Source organism: Geotrypetes seraphini, chromosome 11 (genome assembly GCF_902459505.1).
Source record: "Geotrypetes seraphini chromosome 11, aGeoSer1.1, whole genome shotgun sequence".
Taxonomy (NCBI): Eukaryota; Metazoa; Chordata; class Amphibia; order Gymnophiona; family Dermophiidae; genus Geotrypetes; species Geotrypetes seraphini.
The window spans coordinates 53,794,949-53,822,829 of NC_047094.1; the positions used below are offsets into that span (position 1 = coordinate 53,794,949).

The window sequence follows — 27,881 nt, forward strand, 5'->3', positions numbered from 1 at the left end:
TTTATAGCTCAGAAATTATTTATTTTTAGACTCCATGCTACTGCATGAAAGACAAAGTGCTATAAAACAGCTGCTGCATTTTTCAGTCACACATAGTACTAGTAGAAGCAGTGCAACAGAATTATTGTAATTCTGTACATGCATCCAAAATACATTAACAGTCAATGAGCAGACCTTCTGTAATCCAAAGGTTTCCATCGCAGAAGGTGACATTTACTAAATAGAAATACCTTTAATTTACCTTGCAGCTACTTTTAGCCAACCAATGATATTAGAAGGCTCAGGAAACAGGTTCTGAGATACCAGTCTCTTTAGTTTAGGGTTACTGGCCAGAATCCATCGGAAGACAGTCTGATGCTTAATTTGCAATAAGCCTGACTGCTGTGCCCTTCTTAGCTTGCAGATACTATTATCTTTGGACACTGCTGATGCTGTTTTCATTAAAGTATACTAAACAGTGTACCATGATAAAATATTGTGCTATGCCCATAAAAATAAATCACAGTCTAAAAAAGAAACCATCCTTATCAGCTGTGGCATTACATTTGATTTATATTACATTTAGTAACTTATATTCCACCCTAACCTTACAATTCTAGGTGGATTACAATGTTAAAACTGAACATCTCCATGAATTACATATTAAAAAACCTACAAAATAATACAGAATTAGAATTAAGGGTTGGAGGGAAGTTGGCATCTAAATGGAGAATAAATTTTGAAGAACTGCTCAGCTGAACTGACTATCCCATCTGAAATGATTCTCTAAACCAAAGTGGTGTGTGAATTGAGAACCAGGTGGCTGCTTTGCATATGTTGAAAGAGCCCTCGCTACATGCTATGTGCCTTAGAATAATGCTGATATTTTTTTTATTTCTGCAATGTCCTCGATGGGAGTGAAACGTAGATGAGCTACTGAAGTCACCATTGCTCAAACCTTTTTGTGCAGTAACATGGCCTTCATGCATCAGCCCAGCCCAAGCATAACAAAAGGAAATACAGTCCATTAGTCATGTGGACATGGTTCTTTTGGTGACAGGAGCTCCTACTCTGTTTGGATTGAAAGACAGGAACAGTTGAGTGGAAGTAGTAAGCCAAAGCATGTTTACAGTCTAATGTGTGGAGTGCAGCCTCATCAGAGTGAGAATGTTGTTTTGGAAAAAAGAAAGGGAGAACTATAGACTGGTTTAGATGAAATTCCGAGATGACCTTTGAGAGGAACTTCAGAGTACAAAGAACTATCCTATCATGGTAGAATGTTGTATAAGGTGGATCTGACACAAGCGCCTGAATTTCACTGACTCAATGTGCAGATGTGAGAGATATGAGGAACACCACTTTCCAAGAGAGATGTTTGAGGGATGAAGATGAGAGTAGTTCAAACGGAGGCATCATCAGAGTGGAAAGTACAACATTAAGGTCCCAAGACAACTTGAAAAATTGAAGGTGGACAAAGCGATGGGACCAGACGGGATCCATCCCAGGATATTGAAGGAGCTCAAAGAGGTTCTGGTGAGTCCTATTAAAGATTTGTTCAACAAATCCTTGGAGACGGGAGTGGTTCCTAGGGATTGGAGAAGAGCGGATGTGGTCCCTATTCACAAAAGTGGTTGCAGAGATGAAGTGGGAAACTACAGGCCGGTAAGCTTCACTTCGGTTATTGGAAAAATAATGGAAGCGTTGCTGAAAGAAAGGATAGTGAAATTACTAAAATCAAATGGGTTACAGGATCCAAGGCAACATGGTTTTACAAAAGGTAAATGGTGCCAGATGAATCTAATTGAATTCTTTGATTGGGTGACTGGAGAATTGGATCAAGGGCATATGCTAGATGTAATTTACTTAGATTTCAGCAAAGCCTTTGACATGGTTACTCATAGAAGACTCTTGAACAAACCTGATGGGCTGAAGTTAGGACCCAAAGTGGTGAACTGGATTAGAAACTGGTTGACAGACAAACACCAGAAGGTGGTGGTTAATGGAATTCGCTCGGAGGAGGGAAAGGTAAGTAGTGATGTCCCTCAGGGATCGGTGCTAGGGCCGAACCTGTTCAATATGTTTGTGAGCAACATTGCCGAAGGGTTAAAAGGAAAAGATTTGTAACAGAGTAGATACCGAGGAGGGAGTGGAAAACATGAAAAAGGATCTGCAAAAGTTAGAAGAATGGTTTAATATAGGGATGCTTTTTTGGCTTGTGAGCTACTTTTAAAATGACCAGGTCAAAATGATCTACCAACAATAACATTTTTAAAATCACAAAGCACATTGTACGCAGAGAATTGTATTTGGGGGTTTTTTCAGAGGTCAAGGCAGATGACTTTAAAATATGCAATGTCACCTCAGTAACAACCATACAAAAATAGACAAATATACCCCCTCCCCTTTTATTAAACCATGATAGTGGTTTTTAGCACAGGGAGCTGTCCTGAATGGGGCTCACAGCTCCCGATGCTAAAAACCACTATCGCGGTTTAGTAAAAGGGGGGCCATAGTGCAAAATATAGAGAGCAGATATAAATTCTCAAAACGAACACATTTTGATCACTAAATTGAAAATAAAATAATTTTTCCTACCTTTTTGTCTGATGATTTCATGAGTCTCTAGTTGTACTTCCTTCTTCTGTAAATCCCATATTTCTTTCTGTTTTTCTTTCTGCCCCCTCCCCTTTTCTTTCTATCTCTCTTTCTTTCTCTCTCCTCCTGCTCCCTCTTTATTTCTGTCTTTCTCTCTCCACTTGCCTACCTTTCTGTCTCTCTCCCCCTGTCCCACCAAGCAATCATGCCGATTTCTCCACTTCCCCGATTCTTTTTTCTCTCCTTGCCGCCCCCCCAAGCCACCACACTGATTTCTCTCTGCTTCCCCGAGCCAGGCCTGGTGCGTACAAGCACCGGGCTCACAAGCCTTCACCTCCGATGTCAATTCTAACATCGGAGAGGAAGTTCTAGGCCAGCCAGGCAGCAATTGGCTGGCCCAGAACTTCCTCTCCAATGTCAGAATTAACATCGGAGGTGAAGTCTTGTGGGTCTGGCGCTTGTACGAACCAGGTCTGGCTCGGGGAAGCAGGGAGAAATCGGCATGGTGGCTCAGGAAGGAAGGAAGAACAAGATCGCAAAGGCAACACGATCGACTCGCGTTGCCTTTACGATCTACTGGTCGATCACAATCGACCATTTGGGCACCCCTGGTCTAATATCTGGCAACTAAAATTCAATGCAAAGAAGTGCTGGGAGGTGAGAGGCTGATATGCACGGATGGGGAGAGGGACCTTGTGGTGATAGTGTCTGAAGATCTAAAGGTGAAGAAACAATGTGACAAGGCAGCGGCTGTTGCCAGAAGGATGCTAGGCTGTATAGAGAGAGGAGTGACCAGTAAAAGAAAGAAGGTGTTGATGCCCCTGTACAGGTCAATGGTGAGGCCCCACTTGAAATATTGTGTTCAATTTTGGAGACCGTATCTGGCGAAAGACATAAAAAGACTTGAAGCAGTCCAGAGGAAGGCAAGGAAAATAGTAGGAGGCTTGTGCCAGAAGACGTATGAGGAAAGACTGGAAGCAGGGGAGATATGATTCAGATGTTCAAATACTTCAAAGGTATTAACGTAGAACATAATCTATTCCAGAGAAAGGAAAATGATAAAACCAAAGGACATAATTTGAGGTTGAGGGGTGGTAGATTCAAGAATAATGTTAGGAAATTCTTCTTTATGGAGAGGGTGGTTGATGCATGGAATGCGCTCCCGAGGGAGGTGGTGGAGAAGAAAACGGTGACCGAGTTCAAACAAGAGTGGGATGAACACAGAGGATCTCTAATCAGAAAATAATGGGTATACATTGAAGGAACTAAGGCCAGTACTGGACTGGCTTGCATGGCCTGTGTCCCTTATATGGACATTCAGTTGAGGATGGGCTGGGGAGGGTTTAGATGGCTGGGATGGTTAAGATGGGCTGGAGTGAGCTTTGATGGAGACTCCAGTAGACGGAACCTAAGCACACTACTGGGCAGGGCTCTGGGTTTCTGGCCCAGTAATATCTAAGAAAAAGGACCATTTAAACTAAATTAATTTATGGAGCTTAAATGGTTGGGCAGAGTGCATGGATCACTTGGGTCTTTATCTGCCGTCATTCACTATGTTACTATGTACACACAAGAGAGGGTTTGAATGCAGGTCTGGTATGGAGAAGACCCTTCATGAATCTGGAAACAAAATTACAGACAATGGCCTTTTATCAAGTGGAGTATGAAAAGCACTGAGATGAACTCTGACTGAAGTAGTTTTTAGTCCAGAGTTAGAGGTACAGAAGATAATCTAGCACTGGATATCCACAATCAGATCCTTATCAATTTGCTGCGATTGAGTTGGAGGTCTGTAGACTACACCCACGAAGAGAAGATGGAACCTCTATCTACGTGGGTGTAGTCTATAGACCTCCGACTCAATCGCATCAAATTGATAAGGATCTGATTTTGGATATCCAAAAGTTTGGAAGGAAAGAGGAGGTTCTGCTGTTGGGAGATTTCAACCTGCCGGATGCGGACTGGAATGTTCCGTCTGCGGAATCAGAAAGAAGTAGGGAAATAGTGGATGCCTTTCAAGAGGCTCTGCTCAGACAAATGGTGACGGAACCCACAAGGGAAAAAGCGATATTGGATCTGGTCCTCACAAATGGAGAGAGTATCTCTAATGTTCGAGTGGGTGCTCACCTGGGAAGTAGCGATCATCAAACGGTTTGGTTTGATATAACGGCTAAAGTGGAGAGCGGCCGCACGATACTTAAAGTCCTAGATTTCAAACGTACGGACTTTATTGCAATGGGAAAGTACCTGAAGAAAGAGCTGTTAGGATGGGAGGACATAAGAGAAGTGGAAAGACAGTGGTCTAAGCTGAAAGGAGCGATAAAAATGGCTACGGACCTTTATGTGAAGAAAATCAATAAAAACAAGAGAAAAAGGAAGCCAATATGGTTCTCCAACCTAGTGGCTGAGAAAATAAAGGCGAAAGAGTTGGCGTTCATGAAATATAAAAAAAACCCAAGAAGAGGAGAGCAGAAAGGACTACAGGGTGAAACTGAAAGAAGCCAAGAGAGAGATACGTTTGGCGAAGGCACAGGCGGAAGAACAAATGGCTAAAAATGTAAAAAAGGGAGATAAAAATTTTTTCAGATATATTAGTGAAAGGAGGAAGATAAAAAATGGAATTGCTAGGCTAAAAGATGCTGGGAACCAATATTTGAAGAGTGATGAGGAGAAAGCAAATGTGCTAAACAAATACTTCTGTTCTGTGTTCACAGAAGAAAATCCTGGAGAAGGACCGAGATTGTCTGGCAAAGTTACACAAGAAAATGGAGTAGATTCTGCGCCGTTCACGGAGGAGGGTGTTTATGAGAAACTTGAAAAACTGAAGGTGGACAAAGTGATGGGACCAGACGGGATCCATCCCAGGATACTAAGGGAGCTCAGAGAGGTTCTGGCGAGTCCTATTAAAGACTTGTTCAACAAATCTCTGGAGACGGGAGTGATTCCTGGGGATTGGAGGAGAGCGGATGTGGTCCCTATTCATAAAAGTGGTCACAGGGATGAAGCAGGAAACTACAGGCCGGTGAGCCTCACTTCAGTTGTTGGAAAAATAATGGAAGTGTTGCTGAAAGAAAGGATAGTGTACTTCCTTGAATCTAATGGGTTACAGGATCCGAGGCAACATGGCTTTACAAAAGGTAAATCGTGCCAAACGAACCTGATTTAATTTTTTGATTGGGTGACCAGAGAGCTGGATCGAGGACATATGCTAGATGTAATTTACTTGGATTTCAGCAAAGCCTTTGATACAGTTCCTCATAGGAGGCTGTTGAACAAACTTGAAGGGCTGAAGTTAGGACCCAAAGTGGTGAACTGGGTCAGAAACTGGCTGTCGGACAGACGCCAGAGGGTGGTGGTTAATGGAAGTTGCTCGAAGGAAGGAAAGGTGACTAGTGGAGTCCCTCAGGGTTCGGTGCTGGGGCCAATCCTGTTCAATATGTTTGTGAGCGACATCGCTGAAGAGTTAGAAGGAAAAGTGTGCCTTTTTGCAGATGATACCAAGATTTGTAACAGAGTAAACACCGAAGAGGGAGTGGAAAATATGAAAAAGGATCTGCAAAAGTTAGAGGAATGGTCTAATGTCTGGCAAATAAAATTCAATGCAAAGAAATGCAGAGTAATGCATTTGGGGATTAATAATAGGAAGGAATCATATATGCTGGGAGGAGAGAAGCTGATATGCACGAACGGGGAGAGGGACCTTGGGGTTATAATGTCTGAAGATCAAAAGGTGAAAATACAGTATGACAAGGCAGTGGCTGCTGCCAGAAGGATGCTGGGCTGTATAAAAAGAGGCGTAGTCAGTAGAAGGAAGAAGGTGTTGATGCCCCTGTACAGGTCATTGGTAAGGCCCCACTTGGAGTATTGTGTTCAGTTTTGGAGACCGTATCTGGCGAAAGACGTAAGAAGACTTGAGGCGGTCCAAAGGAGGGCGACGAAAATAATAGGAGGCTTGCACCAGAAGACGTATGAGGAGAGACTGGAAGCCCTGAATATGTATACCCTAGAGGAAAGGAGAGACAGGGGAGATATGATTCAGACGTTCTAATACTTGAAGGGTATTAACGTAGAACAAAATCTTTTCCAGAGAAAGGAAAATGGTAAAACCAGAGGACATAATTTGAGGTTGAGGGGTGGTAGATTTAGGGGCAATGTTAGGAAATTCTACTTTATGGAGAGGGTAGTGGATGCCTAGAATGTGCTCCCGAGAGAGGTGGTGGAGAGTAAAACTGTGACTGAGTTCAAAGAAGCGTGGGATGAACACAGAAGATTTAGAATCAGAAAATAATATTAAATATTGAACTAGGCCAGTACTGGGCAGACTTGCACGGTCTGTGTCTGTGTATGGCCGTTTGGTAGAGGATGGGCTTGGGAGGGCTTCAATGGCTGGGAGGGTGTAGATGGGCTGGAGTAAGTCTTAACAGGGATTTCGGCAGTTGGAACCCAAGCACAGTACCGGGTAAAGCTTTGGATTCTTGCCCAGAAATAGCTAAGAAGAAAAAAAATTAAAAAAAAAAAAAATTTAAATTGAATCAGGTTGGGCAGACTGGATGGACCATTCGGGTCATATCTGCCGTCATCTACTATGTTACTATGTTGGAAGAGGACAGGTGATCAGATCCATTTGACGGGAGGGGGGTGGGGGGAAGGGATTATGCCAATGATAAGTTTGAGAGCAAAAAACAGGAGAACCAAATCCACAAAAGTCAAGGATGCAAGATACAGAGTGGAAATGTCCTATAATGATCGATGAGTTCAATTTGTTCTTAAAAATCCTTTATTCATGAAAAACTCAATGACTCGACATGTACATGTTTCGACCGAAATGGCCTGCTTCAGGAGTCTGGGTTTCAAGTTGTGCCATGCATCTCCTGGCTCTAGGTATTGGCCTCTCCTCACGGGTCCATCCTTCTCTCAGGTTGTGCATGTTCTATAGCACCACCTGAGAGAAGGATGGACCCGTGAGGAGATGCATGGCACAACTTGAAACCCAGACTCCTGAAGCAGGCCATTTTGGCCGAAACATGTACATGGCGAGTCATTGAGTTTTTGATAAATAACAATAAGTTTGAGACATTTTTCCCCACTGTATATTTAAAAGTCACTTACATCCATTACTGGCCTAGTAATATAAATATTTTTGATGTGCCAGTTTCCCTTATATCCTCTCGTCCATCCTGGAGCATGCAAAAACCAGACAGAAGGCACTATTCTACCTGGACTATTTTTTAGAATCCACCTGTCTAAAGTTATGAGGGTGAATCAAAAATGAAAGGCAATTGTTAAATTACGTGATAACCAGAACAGAGCTAGCAAAATGTAACATGTGTTCTCGCACATTGTCTGTTGAATAGTTCATCTACACACAGTGCAGCTCTCGGTCTTTAGTCATATGGCAGCCACAAGATCAGAAACATGAACGCTCCATTCCAAAATTGCACCATCAATGATCAGTAGAGCGCTTTGGGCAGAGGGAGAAACTTGTAGAAATTCACCGTTGGATATGGACTCAGTATGGAACCATGAATCAGTAAAAGGTTTATGAGTGGGTAAAAAAGTTTAAAGCGAGAAGAAGAGGTGTAACTGACAAAGGTCGTTCTGTTTGCCCATCAACATCTTGCACATTGACAGAGCGGATGCATTGATTAGAGAAGACCAACGGATAAGGGTGTCTCAATTGGCTGCAAATTTGGATATCAGCTATGGATTTGCATTTGCCATAATGAATGATGACTTGGAATACAGGAAAGTCTACACACGATGGGTTACCAAACAGCTTACTGATCTACACAAGCAACAGTGTGTGGAAGTTGTGACCCAGTTCCTGAGATGGTATGAAGAAGATCCGAGTATTCTGGAGAGAATTGTCACTGGCGATGAGACATGGGTGCATCACTGTGACCCGGAGAGCAAAAGACAAAGCATAAAGCTCACCTGACTTTGGGAGCAGCTGAAGAACTTTTTCTCTATATGAATGCAGAAGCTAGTTGAAAGATACAACAAATGTGTCTTCTTTCTTAGGAACTATGTGGAAAAGTGATATGTTCAGTTGCTCGTAGTTACTTCTATTAAAGTCATTAAATGTATTTTGCCTTTACTTTTTTATTTATCCTCATACAAGGGACCACCTGTTGGCAAAAAATTTAGCTTCCCTTCTATAGGAAGATTATCTGGAATGGATGCAGGGACTGCATGGAAGTGGTCAAAACCCCATTTTTGTCTCATTAGCTCACAATCTCGGGATCATCTTTGATTCCTCTCTCGCTTTCTCTACACAAATCCAACCGACCACTGAAGCCTATCATTTCTTCCTCTTATAATATCACCAAAATTTGACCTTGTCTTTCTGAGCACACTACCCAAACCCTTATCCATTCTCTTATCACCTCTCACCCAGATTACTGCAACTTGCTTCTCAAAGGTCTTCCACTAAATCATCTCACTCCCCTTCAATCCATTCAAAATTCTGCTGCATGATTTATAGTTTGCCACTGTCACTATGCTCACATTACCCCTCTCCTCAAGGCACTTCATAGGCTCCCTATCCATCTCCACATACAGTTCAAACTCCTGTTATTGATTACTAAACTAAACTAAACTAAACCTTAAGTTTATATACCGCATCCTCTCCACGGAAGTGGAGCTCGGCACGGTTTACAAGAACTTAAAATATAAGAAGAGAAAGGAAAAGGTTTACATGAGCTTATATATAGAATGGAAGAGTAAGGGGGAAAATAGAATTACATGTTAGAGAAGAGCCAAGTTTTCAGTTGCTTGAGGAATAGTTGGAGAAAGCCCAGGTTCCGCAACGGGATACAAGTAAATACAAGTGGAAAACAAACAGAGAAGGTAAACATCAGGGACTTAAATTGCCTATACACTAATGCTAGGAGCCTAAGAACCAAAATGGAGGAGCTAGAAGTTATAGCCAGTAAGGAGGACCTAGACATAATTGGAGTCACAGAGACATGGTGGTCAGAGGACAATAAATGGGATGTGGTCCTACCAGGGTACAAACTCTATAGGAGGGACAGGACACATAAGAAGGGTGGAGGAATAGCGCTATATATAAAGGACTCCATTCCTTCAACCAGGATGGAAACAACAGTAAGGGTGGACGGCTTGGAATCACTATGGGTAAAGCTGACAGGAGGAAATGGAGCAGACATAAAATTAGGACTGTACTATCGCCCACCAGGACAACTGGAGGCAAACGACCAGGACCTGGAGGCTGAATTGAGGCAGGTATGTAAAAGCGGAAGTGTGGTGGTGATGGGGGATTTCAACTACCCTGGGATAGACTGGAGCATTGGACACTCAAATTGCACGAGAGAAACAAAGTTCCTGGAGGCAGTGAGGGACTGTTTCATGGAGCAGCTGGTCATGGAACCAACAAGAGGAGATGCCACCCTTGACCTAATCCTCAATGGGCTAGGGGGACCCACAAAGGAGGTGGTAGTACTAGAGCCACTAGGAAACAGCGATCACAACATGATCCAGTGCAAGCTAGAAATGGGAACATCAAAAGTGAAAAGAACTACAACAACAGCACTCAATTTTAGAAAAGGAAATTACGAGGCCATGAGGAAAATGGTGGGAAAGAAACTCAGCAACAGCTCAGGGAAGATGGAGACCATAGAGGAAGCCTGGGCCCTATTCAAGGGCATGGTGCACGAAGCACAAAACCTGTATGTCCCCAGGTTTAGGAAAGGGTGCAAAAAAAATCGAACCAAAAACCCGGCGTAGATAACAAATGCAGTGAGAAAGGCGATAAGTGACAAGAAAACATAATTTAGAAAATGGAAAAAGGACCAAACTAAGGACAACCAGAAGGAGCACAAAAGGCACCAAAAGGACTGTCACCGAGTGGTTAGGAAAGCAAAAAGAGAAGATGAGGAGAGACTGGCGGGGGAAGCAAAAAACTTCAAACCATTCTTCAGGTATGGGAAGGGGAAACAACCATCCAGGGAGGAAGTGGGACCTTTGGACGATTGAGACTGGAAGGGAGTGGTTAAGGAGGAAAAAGAGATAGCTGACAGGTTAAACAAGTTCTTCTCGTCAGTCTTCACGAGAGAGGACACATCCAATATCTCAGAACCCGAGGAGAACATAAACGGAGACCATGATGAAAAGCTAGTCCAACTAGAAATAAGCAAAGAGGATGTTCTCAGACAGATAGACTGAAGAGGGACAAATCACCAGGTCCGGACGGCATCCACCCAAGAGTATTAAAGGAACTGAGAAACGAAATAGCGGAAACACTACGCCAAATTTGTAACCTATCCTTGAAAACTGGGGAGATCCCAGAGGACTGGAAAATAGCCAATGTCACGCCCATCTTTAAGAAGGGATCAAGGTGTGACCCAGGAAACTACAGGCCGGAGAGCTTGACCTCGGTTCCGGGAAAGATGATGGAAGCACTGGTCAAGGACACAATCTACGAACACATAGAAAACAATGGACAACTGAAGGTGAGCCAGCACAGCTTCTGCAAGGGAAGGTCATGCCTCACGAACTTACTGTATTTCTTTGAGGCAATAAACTGCCAGGTGGATAAAGGGGAATTCATAGACATCATTTACCTTGACTTCCAAAAGGCCTTCAACAAGGTACCTCACGAAAGACTGCTTAGGAAGTTGTGGAGCCACGGGGTGCAGGGGGATGTCCACCGATGGATCAAACACTGGCTGGCAGGCAGGAAACTGAGGGTTGGAGTAAAGGGCCATTACTCAGACTGGCAATGGGTCACGAGTGGAGTTCCACAGGGGTCAGTGCTGGGACCGCTCCTGTTCAATATATTTATCAACGACCTGGAGACGGGGACGAAATGTGAGGTTATTAAATTTGCTGATGACACCAAACTCTGCAGCAGGGTTAGAAACACGGAAGACTGCGAAGACCTGCAAAGAGACCTAACGAGACTGGAAGAGTGGGCAAAAAAGTGGCAGATGAGTTTTAACATAGAGAAATGCAAGGTCATGCATGTAGGGAAAAAGAACCCGATGTTCAGCTACAAAATGGGAGGATCATTGCTAGGAGTGAGCAACCTTGAAAGAGACCTGGGGGTGATGGTGGACACAACATTGAAAGCATCAGCACAATGTGCGACAGCCTCAAAGAAAGCGAACAGAATGTTGGGTATCATTAAAAAGGGTATCACGACCAGGATGAAGGAAGTCATCATGCCGCTATATCGTGCAATGGTGCGCCCACATCTGGAGTACTGTGTCCAGTACTGGTCGCCGTACCTCAAGAAGGACATGGCAGTTCTTGAGGGGGTCCAAAGGAGAGCAACTAAACTGGTAAATGGTATGGAAAACTTTTCATACGCTGACAGGTTGAAAATGCTGGGGCTGTTCTCCCTGGAAAAGCGGAGACTTAGAGGAGACATGATAGAAACCTTCAAAATCCTGAGGGGCATAGAGAAGGTGGACAGGGACAGATTCTTCAGACTGTGGGGAACCAAAAGTACAAGGGGTCATTCAGAGAAATTGAGAGGGGACAGGTTTGAACAAATGCGAGGAAGTTCTTTTTTACCCAGAGGGTGGTGGACACATGGAACGCGCTTCCGGAGGTTGTGATAGGCCAGAGCACACTACAGGGTTTCAAGGAAGGTTTAGATAGGTTCCTAAAGGATGAGGTGATTGAGGGTTACGGATAGATGTAGAGGTAGGTTACAGAAATGGTCAGGAACCACTTCACAGGTCACAGACCTGATGGGCCGCCGCAGGAGCGGACTGCTGGGCGCGATGGACCTCTGGTCTGGCCCAGTGGTGGCAACTTCTTATGTTCTTATGTACTCTGCAGCTCCTCAGTATCACTCCTCTCATATCTTTCCCTATACTCCTCCCTGGGAACTCCGTTCATTGAAGGTATCTAAACCCTTCTCCTCTAAGGCCATCTCCAGACTCTGGTTTCCCATTCAGTGCCCAAATCTGTCCCACTGATCATGCAACTGTTCAGTAATATACAGGTACACACATTAGGCACTGAAACAGCCAATTTGCCAGATTCCACTCAGGTTTTAGCTTTAAAAATATGAATTTTATGTTTTTTTTACCTTGCTTCTATAACAGAAACCAAGCACTTCAAAGAACCACTGGAGATTCTAAAAAGTATTTGAGGTTCTTTGTGAATGGAACAGAGTGCTCCAAGCAAGGTGGGCTATCTAGGGGGCATACAATACTATTCAGAAAAATATAGAAGCCAAAGTCATATATAAAATCAGCCCCCTAGGGCTTGCAAATTAAGTGTTTGAGAATGGGGTGATATCAAGCACAAGCAGTCAGTGTCACCTGCACGTGAGAGATAAGCAAAAGTGAATTTATTGATGGAATGAAGATATAAGTATTGGGACTAATTATTCAGGATAATCTAAATTGTCAATCACCCTCACATTGATTAGTACTTCCTTTGTCCTCACAGTGTAATTGCTGAAGCTCAGTCTTTAATTATAGACTGTTTAAATGGCAAACATTTGCTCACCCTATCAACTTAAGGGGTTAACCCCCAACCCCCCACAATCCTGTGCTGATTTATCTCCCTTCTATAGTAGACAATCTCTCTTGTTTTCTTTCTCTATGTGGCATTTCAACTTTCAGAAAGTAGGACAATCATGCTAACAGGGAGCTAAATTTATGAAAATGTCCTACTGCTTTAGCAAGTACTAACAGTTAATGCCCATTAGAAGGTAGGTCGCACTGTATAAAATGGGACCTGTGGTAAATAAGGTTATTTAGGTTTTGTTATCACACAGTATCAGAGAATTATTTTTTCGTAAATCTAAGAATGTCAGCATGGAGCTTTTAGCTTCAGGGAAGAAAGGTAAAGGGTACATGAAAACTTGATTTCAGAGGGTAGGAGATGCTGGCTGTGGTAGGGCAAGAGTTGCCCCTTCCTAAAATCTAGGACCATAGATCAATCAGTTATCTCTAGGCCAAAGCTAGGCACCTTTGAGTGTCTGCAGTTGCCCTGCCCATCTGTCCACGAGAACAGAAGGGGTGAGAAGGTAGAGGCATCTCACAAACTAGGCCCATAACATATGAGTATATTGCAGAATTTCTTTTTATTGCCTTAGATCTGTGGTTCCCTAACCTGGTCCTAAAGGTACTAATCTAGTCTGCCCAGTAAGGTTATATGCTATAGGCCTTTCAGGATTTTTTCAAGAGCTGTGGTGCACTCCCTACTTGTATGGTCCATTCAGTCCAATATGATACATTTGTTCTTAGTACTTAGCTAATAGCAAATGCTCTGTCCATTATAATCATTTCAGCCCACCTGATTGATGAAATCAACAAGACTAAAATGTTCCCCCAAATCATGCTATGCACCCTTAAAAAGAGAATACATTTTAACATAAAGATGACTCTATTCATGACTCAGAGCTTTAAATATCTTTCAACCAAATCCTTGGGACATACCTAGTCAGTCAGGTTCCTACGATATCTACATTGAATATGCATGAGAGAAATTTGCATGCACTACCTCCATTGTTTGTTTTTTTTGTTTATTTGTTTAAATCATTTTTATTGAAAGAGCAGCCAGCACCATAACAAGGAAACTTAGGCTACAGCACAACAGTAGGAATGAACAAATAACAAATAAAACAGGCAGTCTCGGGAGGACGGTAGTAACGCTCAGCCATGAAAAGACAAATACAGTAACCCCAGCAAATATATGCTGTGCAGAAATAGTACAAACCAACAGTAATAAAGCCGGTAGTGGCTTGAAATTGGTGTCCACCACATGGATACAGAACTAAGGCGATTAGCTTATGTACTGTACATTCATTGCAGGTATACTTAAAACCTGACTGGCTAGACATTTTCCAAGGACTGAGTTGAAAACCATTGGTGTTCAACAAAAGAATCCATAGTTCCCTATTCTAAGCCTTGGTGCAACCTATTAAAAAGTTCTGTGCTTTGCCAGAAGCTCTGTAGTATGTGCTTCATGAAAATCAAAGGCAGCTCTGAAAGCAGCTTCAGGGACAAATGCAGAGAAGAACTGGAATACCTAAAAGAAATTTTAGATGTAGTATACATGCATTTTCAGTTCTTCTTAGTGCAACCACAGACCTCAAGGGCCTCATGGGAGATTTATTTGCATGTACTGCTTCCACTGTATGCAAATAGTTCTCATGCATATTTATTTTGGAATTTTGAAAACCTGTCTAAATTGTGGCCCTCAAGGTCAGTGGTTACTCATCCCTTAGTGAGTCTAGTCTTCATGTGAGCACAAAGTTGGTTACCTAAAAGAGTGGCTCCTTGTTAAAATACAATAACAACAGCTGACAACCAATTAATTCCACAATCCATTGTTTATTTCTCATGCCAACCTTTTTCCCCTCTTTCCCGTCTGACCTCCCTATGGATTTTTGTAAGCTTTTGCTGTACTCCAACTTTACTTATACTCCATCCTATCTGCTTCCTTTGCCCTAATGTCACTCTGATAGCTCAGTCTACCAACAGCCACTAAGGTCCTGCATCAGGATACATATGTAAACTGGTACATATACAGTATGTAAACCTCACCACTTGCTAATAGACCCATCCTAGCTATTTGTAACTATATATATGCATCCCATATATAGTTAGCAATATAGCAAATTATAGCAGAAGAAGATAAATTATCCTATCCAATCTGTGCAGTTAATTTTGTCTATACCCACAGAAGGTTGACCATTTGTAGGATATTGCCCCTTTCCGAGTCCATTATAGCTACTTTCCCATTTTGGAGATGAACACACATGAAGGCCCTCCTAATCCCTTTGGCTTACCCCCATACTTTTTTAATAGTTTAAACTAGTGGTTCTGAAACCTGTCCTGGGTTTTCAAGATATCCCTAATGAATATACATAGGACAGATTATCTGTCACTTCCATTACATACAAACCTCTTTCATGCATTTTCATTGCAGACAGGTTTAAGAACCAATGTCTGTTGATGTGGTAGAGTGTGGAATAGAAGGCCCCTGGAAAGAGTGGCTAGTGATTTCCACCATTGAAGGGACTGGTGAAGGTCCAAAGTCATTTTTAACTGTTGGGATAATATTCCGATGTCTTGAGACCACTGGGTTAAGAGTGTCCACTGAGGTTCCCTGAGATGTAGACAGGCAAATGGAGTCATGTGAACTCTATATGCAATGTGGCCTAGGAGACGCATCATATGGCATGCAGTGATGCATTGATGAGAGGAGATCTTCTGGCAGATGTGAATCAGAATGTTGAACCTTCGTTGTAGTAGAAAGACACAAGCTTGAGTTGTGTCTAGAAGTGCTCCAATGAACTCTAAAGTATGAGTGATTGAAGATGGGATTTCTGGTAATTGACTGCAAATCTGAGACGTTCTAATAGGTGAACTGTTGAATTAATGGCCTGGTGAGCTTGTTGAGGTAATGAGGTCTTGATTAACCAATCGTCCAGGTAAGAGAACACATGAAAGCTGCTTGAGCAGAGTGTTGCAGCTATTACCACTAAGCATTTCATGAATACTCTCAGCATTGATGCCAGTCCAAATGGTAGTACTTTGTCTGGGAAGTGGTATGTTCCCACTCAAAAGTGAAGATATTTCCTGTGGGCAGGGAGGATGTAAACATGGGTGTACGCTTCCTTGAGGTCTAGAAAGCAAAGCCAGTTGTTCTTTCTAACAGTGGTAATAGGGGTCACAGAGAGACAATGCAAAATTTTTCCTTCACCAAATATTTGTTGACAGCATGGAGATCCAGAATTGGGAAGAGTCCCCCAGTCTTTTTCGGTTTTAAGAAATACTTTAACCCTCAGCCCCTCTCCTGCAGGCTAACTTGTTCTATGGCACTGAGCTGGAGGAGGGCTGAGAGCTCTTGGTGAAGGAGAGTCTACTTATGGAGTTGAAAAGAGACTCTCTTGGAGGATGGTTCATAGGTTTTCTCTGTAAATGAAGGGCATAGCCCTGACTCACCACTTGAAGGACTCAGTGATCTGATATTAAGAGGGACCATCGCTGATAAACAGTGGTTGAGGTGACCTCCTATGGGTAGAGTCTGAGGTAAAGGTTGAGATATGCTAGCAATGCTCTCTATTATGGAATAAAAAGGACTGCTGTTGTTTGGATTGAGGCTGCAATTGAGTCTTCTTTTGCCTTTGTAGTCTAGGATACCTCTGATTTGATGGGCAACTGGATGAAGAAGGCTAGTTATACTTCTGTTTGGAATAGCAAGTGGAGCATCTTGAGGTATTAGAATATCTTTTTGGTGCTTGAGACTGCATTGACTTGGTTGATGATAAAGTGGTTATGCAATCAGTGTGCCTTTTGATCTTGTGTTGCTTCTTCTATACAATCTCCACAGAGGTCATCTCCTATACAGGGAATGTTGGAGAGTTGGTCCTGTATATTGGTGTCTAAGTCTGAAACTTGAAACCATGCTTGCCTATGAATGGCAATAGAGACTGCTGAGATGCAAGAATGATATCAAAAGTATCAAAAGTAAAGCACACCATGTATTTTCTAGGCTCTAGATCGTTTGTCAAATGTTGATAAGAATTAAGATGGTCTGACAGTATATTGCTCAAAAAAGTACATTTTTGGGATGAGTAATTTCATATAAAATGTCATATAGAAATTATAGTTTAAAATTTTGTTAGCCAGCATGGAGCCCTGAGACATCCAAATTTATTCAGTGACTTGCCTTCTCTGCCTGGTGTAGTACTTGTATAATTTCTGGTACTGTTTGCTTGCTTTAAAACAGACTCTGTGAACAAGGACTGGTGTTGTAACTGTGGTCTGTCAAAACCTGGGCAAGATTGGATTCTGTAAAGAGTATCCAACTTTTGTGGAGCCATTGAAACAGAGTGAAGCCTCCCAGTTTTTAAATATGGCTTCCTTCATAATAATGTGAAGAGGAACCTTTATGCAGTCCTTAGACCACTCTTTATAGTTGAGAGCTTCCATAAGTTCTGCTCAAGGTTCTGTCTTAGAATTATGTTTCTGTTTACTCAAATTTGATGTATCACTGAATCTTACAGAGTTCTCAGTAGTTTACATATCTTTTTACAGGTACTTCAAACATTTTCCCTATCTGTCCCAGTGGGCTCACAATCTATCTAATGTACCTGGGGCAGTGGAGGATTAAGTGACTTGCCCAGGGTTACAGTGAGCAATGTAGGGTTTTAAACCCATAACCTCAGGGTTAAGTGGAAGCGCCTGCCCTATCTATCTCATACATTTTGTAAATGACTGACTTTCTGGAAGTGACCTTAGAAGGAGAGGTGAAAGAGATGGATCAGAAGGAATATATCATTAGATTCATCTGCAGATAAGTCAGGATATTCACTGGAAAAGTGTGGTGACAATTCTCAGGAGAGTGTGGCATAGTGGTTAAAACTACAGTCTCAGCACCCTGAGGTTATAGTTTCAAACCCACGCTGCTCTTTGTGAATTTGGGCAATTCACTTAATCCCCCCATTGCCCCAGGTACATTAGATAAATTGTGAGCCCACCGGGACAGACAGGGAAAAATGCTTGAGTGCCTGAATAAATTTATGTGCACCGTTCTGAACTTCCCTGGGAGGACGGTATAGAAAACTAAATAAAAAAATAAATCTGAGTCATACTCCTCGATGTCAGCCCTTGCAGTTGGTGATGGTCAAGGTGAGTTTCAAGGATGAGGGTTGAGAATGTGATGATGAACTCTGCTTTCTAGAAGAAGATGGATGTCTCCTTGACTTGAATGCTCAACACTGGTATCCAAGAACAATGCTTCGATGAGGTTTAAGGACGGTACTTGGACTGGGCTGAGACAGAATGTGTTGATGCAGGAATTTGCATAGGGTGTTCAAAGCTGTTCTTGCAGCGAGAGCACCGGTACTGATATTGGTAAGGGTACATTAGGCACTGACTGCACTGGGTGTCAAGGCATTGGGGACCTTAATGTCAAGGCATGCCTCAGAGGAAACACCAACTGTAGAGATGGCGATCTAGCATTGATGCACCGATGCTTAGAGTGCATCAATGGTGACAATGTTTGAGACAATGCTGATGCATGTTTGTAGGGGCAAACACCAAACTAAGGGGAAAAGGGCCAATGTTCCACAGCAATAAAGATAAATCCAGAGACACAAAAAGTGGAACAAAAGTTCCTGGACATTCACGTAGCTTCTGGTGCAAATGTTTATTATTCTCAAAATTTAAAATAAAAAACAACTTGGATACAAAGAGTCTGTGTAAGAAATGAAAAAGTAATTTCACCTTATGCTCTGTGGTTTAGTCATGGAGACTGGACCCTGCACGGGCCATGTTTTGGCAGAAATCTGCCTTCCTCAGGGGTCCTGATCATGATCCATGAACATAAAATACTATAGGAAATGACACAATCCAAGAAAGATTTCTGTATGAATTTTACAGCTCTGAGCTAAGACCGATCACAGTGAAAGAAGTTAGAGAGGCAGACATGTTTATGTTTCTTAGCTTTCTTGCGAGGTTTCCCTGATGAAGGTAGCACTGATGATGAAGAGGTGGAATGGAGCGTAGGTTCTGTCAATGCTGGTGTCGATGCTGGAGTAGCTCAGTGTTGTGTCGGCATCAGAATTTCCAGCTGAAATTAAACCAAAGAGTTTCTCAAATTGCAGCTTCCTGGATTTAAGTGATCTCTTCTGCAAGCAAGAGGAGAGCATGCAGAAAATGACTCGATGGTCAGAACCTAGGCACTGGATACACCAATTATGTGGGTCTTTGTCTGAAATGGTCCTGTGGCATCGAATGCACCATTTGAAGCTCCTAGGAGCCTTGGGCATTGATAGAAAAACCACCCACGCAAGGAGGTCGATTAAATGGAATACCAAAAAAACATTGATATTCCTGGCCTGAAAACAGGCTGAAAAGAGCCCGAAGGCCCAAAAACCAAACTGGGAAAAAACCTGAAAATTTTGAACATGAATGAAGGAAAAAGAAAAGGAATTAAAAATATGACTAAAAAAGATAAGAAATTGTAAACAAGAAAGCATAAAAAACAACTAGTTGACACGCTTAGAGAGACTCTAAATCATAACTTCTCAGCTCCGCAGAAAACTGAAACATAATGGTCCCGCGAGCCAACGTTGAATGGGAAGGCACCAGCACACTCACAGTGTGGTTGGTCTTAAAGTTTTAAAGTGACAGTACACTTTTTGACCATCTGTGCCAAGTTCTTTGGATGATGTCACCCATATGGGAGAATATATTGCCTGCTTATCCTCAGATAAATGTTTGTACATTAAATTAAAGCAGATCTTTTAGCATTCTGAAACATTATTTTTCATAGTAAGCCTATAAACTCAGTGTAGCTCTCTCACATCTTCCTGCATGTTCTCTGAAGACTTGTTACTGGTGTTGCCTGAACAATAGTTCTGATCTCTACCTACATCAATAAAAACAAAACACCGATAAAAACAAAAACTGTGGATACAGATGTTCTGGAGATAATTTATTAAACACTGACATATAAAACCATGAAAATTCAATAAAAAAGTACAATGATAAAAAATACTGTGATAAAAATCCAAACGAACCCTACACGGTCCATGTTTCGGCGAACACGCCTTCCTCAGGGGTCCTAAAAGGAAGAGGTAATGATGAAAAATATCATAGTAACATAGTAGATGACGGCAGATAAAGACCCGGATGGTCCATCCAGTCTGCCCAACCTGATTCAATTTAAATTTTTTTTTTTTTTTTAATTTTTTCTTCTTAGCTATTTCTGGGCAAGAATCCAAAGCTTTACCCGGTACTGTGCTTGGGTTCCAACTGCCGAAATCTCTGTTAAGACTTACTCCAGCCCATCTACACCCTCCCAGCCATTGAAGCCCTCCCCTGCCCATCCTCCACCAAACGGAAATACACAGACACAGACCGTACAAGTCTGCCCAGTAACTGGCCTAGTTCAATCTTTAATATTATTTTCTGATTCTAAATCTTCTGTGTTCATCCCACGCTTCTTTGAACTCAGTCACAGTTTTACTCTCCACCACCTCTCTCGGGAGCGCATTCCAGGCATCCACCACCCTCTCCGTAAAGTAGAATTTCCTAACATTGCCCCTGAATCTATCATCCCTCAACCTCAAATTATGTCCTCTGGTTTTACCATTTTCCTTTCTCTGGAAAAGATTTTGTTCTACGTTAATACCCTTTAAGTATTTGAACGTCTGAATCATATCTCCCCTGTCTCTCCTTTCCTCTAGGGTATACATATTCAGGGCTTCCAGTCTCTCCTCATACGTCTTCTGGTGCAAGCCTCCTATTATTTTCGTCGCCCTCCTTTGGACCGCCTCAAGTCTTCTTACGTCTTTCGCCAGATACGGTCTCCAAAACTGAACACAATACTCCAAGTGGGGCCTCACCAATGACCTGTACAGGGGCATCAACACCTTCTTCCTTCTACTGACTACGCCTCTCTTTATACAGCCCAGAATCCTTCTGGCAGCAGCCACTGCCTTGTCACACTGTTTTTTCGCCTTTAGATCTTCGGACACTATCACCCCAAGGTCCCTCTCCCCGTCCGTGCATATCAGCTTCTCTCCTCCCAGCATATACGGTTCCTTCCTATTATTAATCCCCAAATGCATTACTCTGCATTTCTTTGCATTGAATTTTATTTGCCAGGCATTAGACCATTCCTCTAACTTTTGCAGATCCTTTTTCATATTCTCCACTCCCTCTTCGGTGTTTACTCTGTTACAAATCTTGGTATCATCTGCAAAAAGGCACACTTTTCCTTCTAACCCTTCAGCAATGTCACTCACATACATATTGAACAGGATTGGCCCCAGCACCGAACCCTGAGGGACTCCACTAGTCACCTTTCCTTCCTTCGAGCGACTTCCATTAACCACCACCCTCTGGCGTCTGTCCGACAGCCAGTTTCTGACCCAGTTCACCACTTTGGGTCCTAACTTCAGCCCTTCAAGTTTGTTCAACAGCCTCCTATGAGGAACTGTATTAAAGGCTTTGCTGAAATCCAAGTAAATTACATCTAGCATATGTCCTCGATCCAGCTCTCTGGTCAAATGATAAAGAGAAAGATAAAAAATGAAAAGATAGAAAGATAAGAAGTGACTGTGATGCTAATCTGGAGCATGCATATTACAACCAATAGAATCATCCCACATAACACAAGCTAGTATTTAGTTTCAGTCTCCCTGCTGGATTCTCTTCTTAGCATTTTTTTTGCTACTTCAGTTATCTACGGTGTTCTTTGCTCACATGATAAGTTTTTTGGATTTGTTTCATTATAATGTTTTAGCATATTATAGTTTTTTTAGCATTTTATGTTACATTTTCAAGTTAAATCATGTGTCCAGTGGTGTTTTTATACGCTCCTTTTGGCTATCTGGTGTGTCTTACTTCTGTTTCAGTTTTGAATTTATAGAAGTATATTTTTTAATTTAAATTTCCGTCAACTTGTAATTACACTAGAGGATATACACACTCACAGTTTTAGCATGCGGCTTTATTTATATTCCAAAGCCACATGGGGCTTTTAATCTTTTTACCTTAACCTTTAATAAAGGTCTATAAAGCAGTTTTTTCTCCACTTTCGTTGCTTTGCTTTTTACTTCAGCACAGCTTCCCTTTTTACATGCTTTCTCATTTCCTAAATCTTTGCTGTTCACCTAACTATGGTCATCAGTCAGTTTTGCTTTCTGTAGACCATTAGTCCTTATGCATCATGCCACTAGTCCTTATGTATAATTAGTCCTTATGTACCATTAGTACTTATGCCATTAGTCCCTATGCATCATGCCATTATTCCTTATGTATCATGCCATATTTGTACCATTAGTCCTTATGTATCATGCCATATTTGTACCTGTCATTATTATTATTTTTACCTCACATGGTTGTTAATGCACTGTTATAAATGGATTTCAATTTATAATGTCTTACTTTCACTGCCTTTAGTGTCCATGAGTATGAACATTCAGCTTGCTCTTTAATTATTAGTTCATATATATAATCCATTCACGACTTTGTTTCTTTCATTTCATGGGTGCATTAGATTTCATCGTGACCATGCTTTACATATCTTATATTATTTAACTTTAAAATTACAATATGAAATGATTTGTCTAGTAATTTGATAGCTAAGATTGTCCTGCTGTCTTAGAACCAAGTCATTTTATTCTGTTATTTTAACTGCATTATTATATGTGTTCATGTCCTATTATGGTTTCTTCATATTTGAATACGATGTCTTTTTTATTTAGTTTAAAGACAATAGACTGTTTTCAGTCCAATTCTTTATATGTGAGGTTGCAAATGTATAATGTCTTCTCGTCATTACATTGTGTCACATATCTCTTCATGTTTTCAAAATCAGACACGCACCATGGTTTCTTCATTCTATTAACTTTTCATTCTTATGGCTTCTCTTAGGCACCTTATAGATTCCTGTGCTTAAGTTTATACTCTAATACACACCTATGGCACTTTTTCCTCTCATGTCTCTTGTCGATGTTTCAAGCCTCTGTATATAGCATGTCACACTTGGCTCACTTGTTTTATCTTGCAGTCGAGTACAGACACTAATATGCATGCTCTAGATTGGCATCACAGTCACTTCTTATCTTTCTATCTTTTCATTTTTTATCTTTCTCTTTATCATTATTCATCATTACCTCTTCCTTTTAGGACCCCTGAGGAAGGCATGTTCGCCAAAACACGGACCGTGTAGGGTCCAGTTGGATTTTTATCACAGTATTTTTAATCATTGTACTTTTTAAATTGAATTTTCATGGTTTTATATGTCAGTGTTTAATAAATTATCTCCAGAACATCTGTCTCCACAGTTTTTGTTTTTATCAGTGGATTGTTTTGACTGTGGATCATTGGGTCTCCCCATTTTTCTTTATTGTGCTCTACCTACATCATGCAGCTCTCAGTAAGATTGAGGTGTGTGGTTCCCAAACTCTCACAAAATTGTAAACATAATGTGGGAGCTCAGGTACCACATGACTCAAAATCACAGAGATTTGCATATTGCTGGAAGAAAACAACTTTCCAGAAGTTCTGTAGGCAGCAGTCCTCCAGAAAAGACATGAGAAGGTATTATACAGCATGGGGAGGGAGGAGCAAAAGGCAGAAAAGGCCCAACTTGGTGAAAATGGGAGTGGGAACAGGATGATGAATGCTGACTAGTGGGGAGAAGTATAGGTGGAGAGTTGAAATTGTCTGGAATAGAGTTAGGGAAGAAAGCGTCTGATTGTGGTTGAAAGGAGCTGGAGACTGTGCTTGCAGAGATGAGAAGGAGAAGGGTAATTTTTGGGTAGATGGACTGAAGAGGAGAAAGAAAGTAGGGCAGAAATAGACAGAATATGAACCTCATTTTTAGCTTCCCATGTTAACTATACATGTGCCACAGCAACTAGGTCAACAGAAACATCAATTAAATTGCAATCAAAAATAAATAAATACATTTATTGAATACATAAATACATACATTTATTGAAATATAGTAAAATATATATATATATAAAAATAGAGACTAAGGCCCTGATTCTGTATAGGACGCCCGGGAGAGGTGTCCTATTCAGAATCGGCCTACACTAAACCCCGATTCTGTAACCGGCGTCCATGTTACAGACGCTGGTTAGAGAATCGGGTTAGATTAGACACGGCCCGCTACACTTATCGCGGCAAGGGATCTCTCTGCCGCTATAAGTATAGCGGGCCACAGCCCCCTGTCCAATCGCTGGCAGGAGGGTGCCCAAACCCTCCTGCCAGAAGATGCCCCCCCCGACACTACCGACCGCCCCCCCCGACACTACCAATCGCCCCCCCCCCCCCGACATTACCGATCTCCCTCCCACCCCGACACTACCGATCGCTGGCAGGAGGGTGCCCAAACCCTCCTGCCAGAAGATGCCCCCCCCCCGACAATATCGATCGCTGGCAGGAGGGTGCCCAATCCCTCCTGCCCGAAGACGCACCCTCCCCCCCCTGACAATATCGATCGCTGGCAGGAGGGTGCCCAATCCCTCCTGCCCGAAGACGTCCCCTCCCCCCCCGGCGCTAACAACCCCCAAACCTCCACCCCACCAAACTAACCTTTTCTTGAGGCCAGACAGGTCTTGCCCGTCCAGCCGGCAGGCCCACCTCATCGAAATGAGGCGGGCCTGCCCCTTCCCGCCCATCCCCACTTAATCTAAGGCCTGATTGGCCAATCTCAAGTTCAGCAGCCAGAACTTTGATTTATAAAACGACAATTGTACAGAATATTGTTTCTTTTTATACTTTAATAAAATAAGTTCAGTATAAAACTATTCAAGGCTTGTGTAGATGGGATCAGATAGTTTGCGGGGATGGGGACCGAGCTTGCAGGGATGGGGACAAGTTCGCGGGGATGGGGTGGAGACAAGGACAAATTTTTTTCCCTGTGTCATTCTCTACTTTATACCCCATTTTCAACCACAAAACTGTTTGTTGAAAATGTCCAAATGAAGCCCATTTGGACATGGGAGGGGCCAGTCTTCTAATCGACTGGCCTCATAGACATGCCAACAGAGCATTGGGCCACACTAGAAGACACAATTGTGAACTTCATATACACAGTGCCAAAAGTATATCTCACCATAATCCCCCTTCTAATGTATGGTGAGCCCTGCAAAATTCACTTAAAACCTACTATACCAACCTGTCCACCACCCCAATAGCCCTTATGGCTGTAGGTGGCACCTATAAACAGTAATGCAGGGTTTTGGTGGTCTCACACTGTCTACCATAAATGTAGTAGTTAGAGTGGATTATAGGCCTGGCTCCTCCTCTCTATGGTTCACCAGCCTATCCACCTGACTATTTAAAACACTTGTGTGATATTTTGCTAGGCTTTCCCATTACAAGTGCTGCTGTTCTAGAGCCAATTACGTATTGTTTTATTCAAATGTTTGGGGTGGGAGGGGGGTCAATGGCCACTGGGGTCATCTGGTCAGTTTGGGTACCCTTTTGGCACTTAGACGCTTTTCAAACAGGTCTAATTGAAAACATCATGTTCCATCCAGGACATCCAGGGAAAGGTTTGATTATAGCTGCAGGACATCCAAGTCTAAGCCTGCCCATACCCCGCCCATTCCCCGCCCACAGCATGCCTTCCAACACACCCATTTCTACTCTGGATGCACAGTGGGTTAGAAGGCCTGCTAGACGTCCAGAAAGTCAGCTTTGAGAATGCCCACTTGGACGTTTTCTCTAGTAAGATGTCCAAGTTCTGGTTTATGCTGTCTTTTTTTTAAATGAGCCCCATATTATATAAAACAATATAATAATGCATAGAATTCAAGAAAGCAATTAGCTCAAAATCCTCACTCCAGCTATCTTATTGATAACTTATATTGTATGTCTTATCCTTATTTGAAGTCCTTACTCCAATTATCCTATCACTAACTTATATTATGTATATAAACTTGTAACCCGTTCTGGACTCTTTTGGGAGGATGGCCTAAATTAATTGAATGAATGAATGAATGAATAAATAAATACATGGGGAAGTTATTCCCAGCAATCAGAAGTCCATCCAGTTGCTTGCCTTTGACCTTTCTGCCTAGTAAGTCCTTCCTGCTAAGTTTCATTTCTTCCAGGCTTCTTATCATGAATTTTTACTAACCAGTCCTGTTTTAGGATTTCTGTTACCTTTTCAGTTGCAAGTTTTTATTCCTGGCTTCATCAGTGTGTTGCAAGTCTGGTCGACCTACTGTTTGATATCCATTGTTTTATGTATCCACATTCCAGGGAGCAGAAACTTGCTTGTGAATTCCACCTGGCTCTTTTTAAATGGCAATATAAGTAGACCTGAAATAATAAGTATGAACTGTAATGCTCTTTTTAGATTAATGTAATGTAAAAAAAAATTATTCTTTCCAGCTATATCCCCAGCCACCAAGGTATCCCAAAACCATCTTCTCTGCACAGGTTTTTCAGCTACTGTATGACCTGAAATTCTCTGATGTCAGTTCTTTCTTCTCACTTGCTGTAAAAAGCAGCACTTTCAAGAAAGGCAAAGATTTGGCTAGGCTACCTGACCAGTGACCTGCCCCAACTCCTTAATCTGCTTTTGAATGCTTCCTAACTGATGTCTTGTCATTGTACTTGTACTTAGGTGTACAACGATATCTCCATTTTTCCAGCTAACCTCTGGGCTTTATGCCTTATCCCTGCCAGCTAAAGCATATAGAAGGCAAATGACTTGTCTCTCATCACAGTTATTTCCTGTTCTGTATCACTCGTTGTCTTATTACAATTTGCTTATTACGTTTGCTTATTACAATTTCTTCTGTGTGTATCTGCCATTTCAAATAACATCCTTAGTATAGTGAAGTGTATCTCAAACTGTGTTCCAAGGCACACTATAGTGCCTCCTAAGATTCCAAGTGTGCCACGTCACACTGAGGAGGAAGAGAGACGCCTGCAGCTGACTTCCCTACGCAGTACAGCGCCAGCACTGCCCGATTCACCGAAGGCCTGCATGTTTCCCCCTTCTCTTTAGCACCCTCCAGCTTCCCCCCTGGCCTCCCGATCTCACTTTTAAAGCTAATTACATCAGCCTGCAGAGGATCGTCGGTAGGTAAAATGATTTTATTTTCAATATAGTGATTGAAATATATCAGTTTTGAGAATTTATATCTGCCTTGTATATTGCGTGTATATGAAAAATGAATGGAAAAAATTGCATTACAATTAGTAAAGGGGATAGGATCTGGGGCAGAGCTCGGGTGGGCCTAGGGAAGTCTGTGGTTGGGGTACTCAGTTGATATTTGTTAGACTTAGGGGATACTTAGCTTGAAGTAGTTGAGAAACATTGCTGTAGGAAATCAGCTGGTGCCAGTGCCTTCTTCTTTCCAGCCCTCTTCCATGCTGGCACCCCCTACTGGTGTCTCAGGGTCCATCTGTAGGGCCTCTGCATATGCGTGGACATCGAAGTGATGATGTCACACATATGCATGATGTCATCATGGCGACGTCCACGCACTTCTGGGTGCCTCAAGCTGTGGCCACTATCTTTAGTATGCCCCGGCTCGAGAAAGTTTGAGAGATACTGGTATAGTGAGTCACTTATTAGTTTTAATCCCTGCTTCTGATGCCTCCAGAAGCATTTTCTGTAGCACAAGTATGTGATTATCTTTTTGCATGGAAGAAAGACATGGCAAGCATTTGCAATCCACAGTCCAAGTTCTCCCTCAGCCCATAGTAAGATGCCCATAGTAAGATGGATTTCTCTCATTTTCAGGTTACTTTATTGGTGAGACCAGACAGAGCAGTCCCTATGTTATTATTTTAATGAACTGTAGCTTAGTCTGGTATTATTCTGTC

At 42.2% G+C, this 27,881-nt stretch overlaps 1 protein-coding gene across 10 annotated transcripts in view; it reads right to left on the reverse strand.

Annotated features, from left to right (window-relative positions):
• The window catches only part of LOC117369236 (ankyrin repeat and fibronectin type-III domain-containing protein 1-like), a 1,092,487-nt gene that overhangs the window by 864,491 nt on the left and 200,115 nt on the right, over positions 1 to 27,881 (reverse strand). Inside the window, exon 2 of one of the 10 annotated variants that reach the window (XM_033963494.1) lies at positions 26,205 to 26,363. The exons of the other annotated variants lie outside the window; for them this stretch is intronic. The gene's annotated coding sequence lies outside the window, so the exon portion shown is untranslated. The remainder of the gene's footprint in view (positions 1 to 26,204; positions 26,364 to 27,881) is intronic. 10 annotated transcript variants of the gene reach the window in all.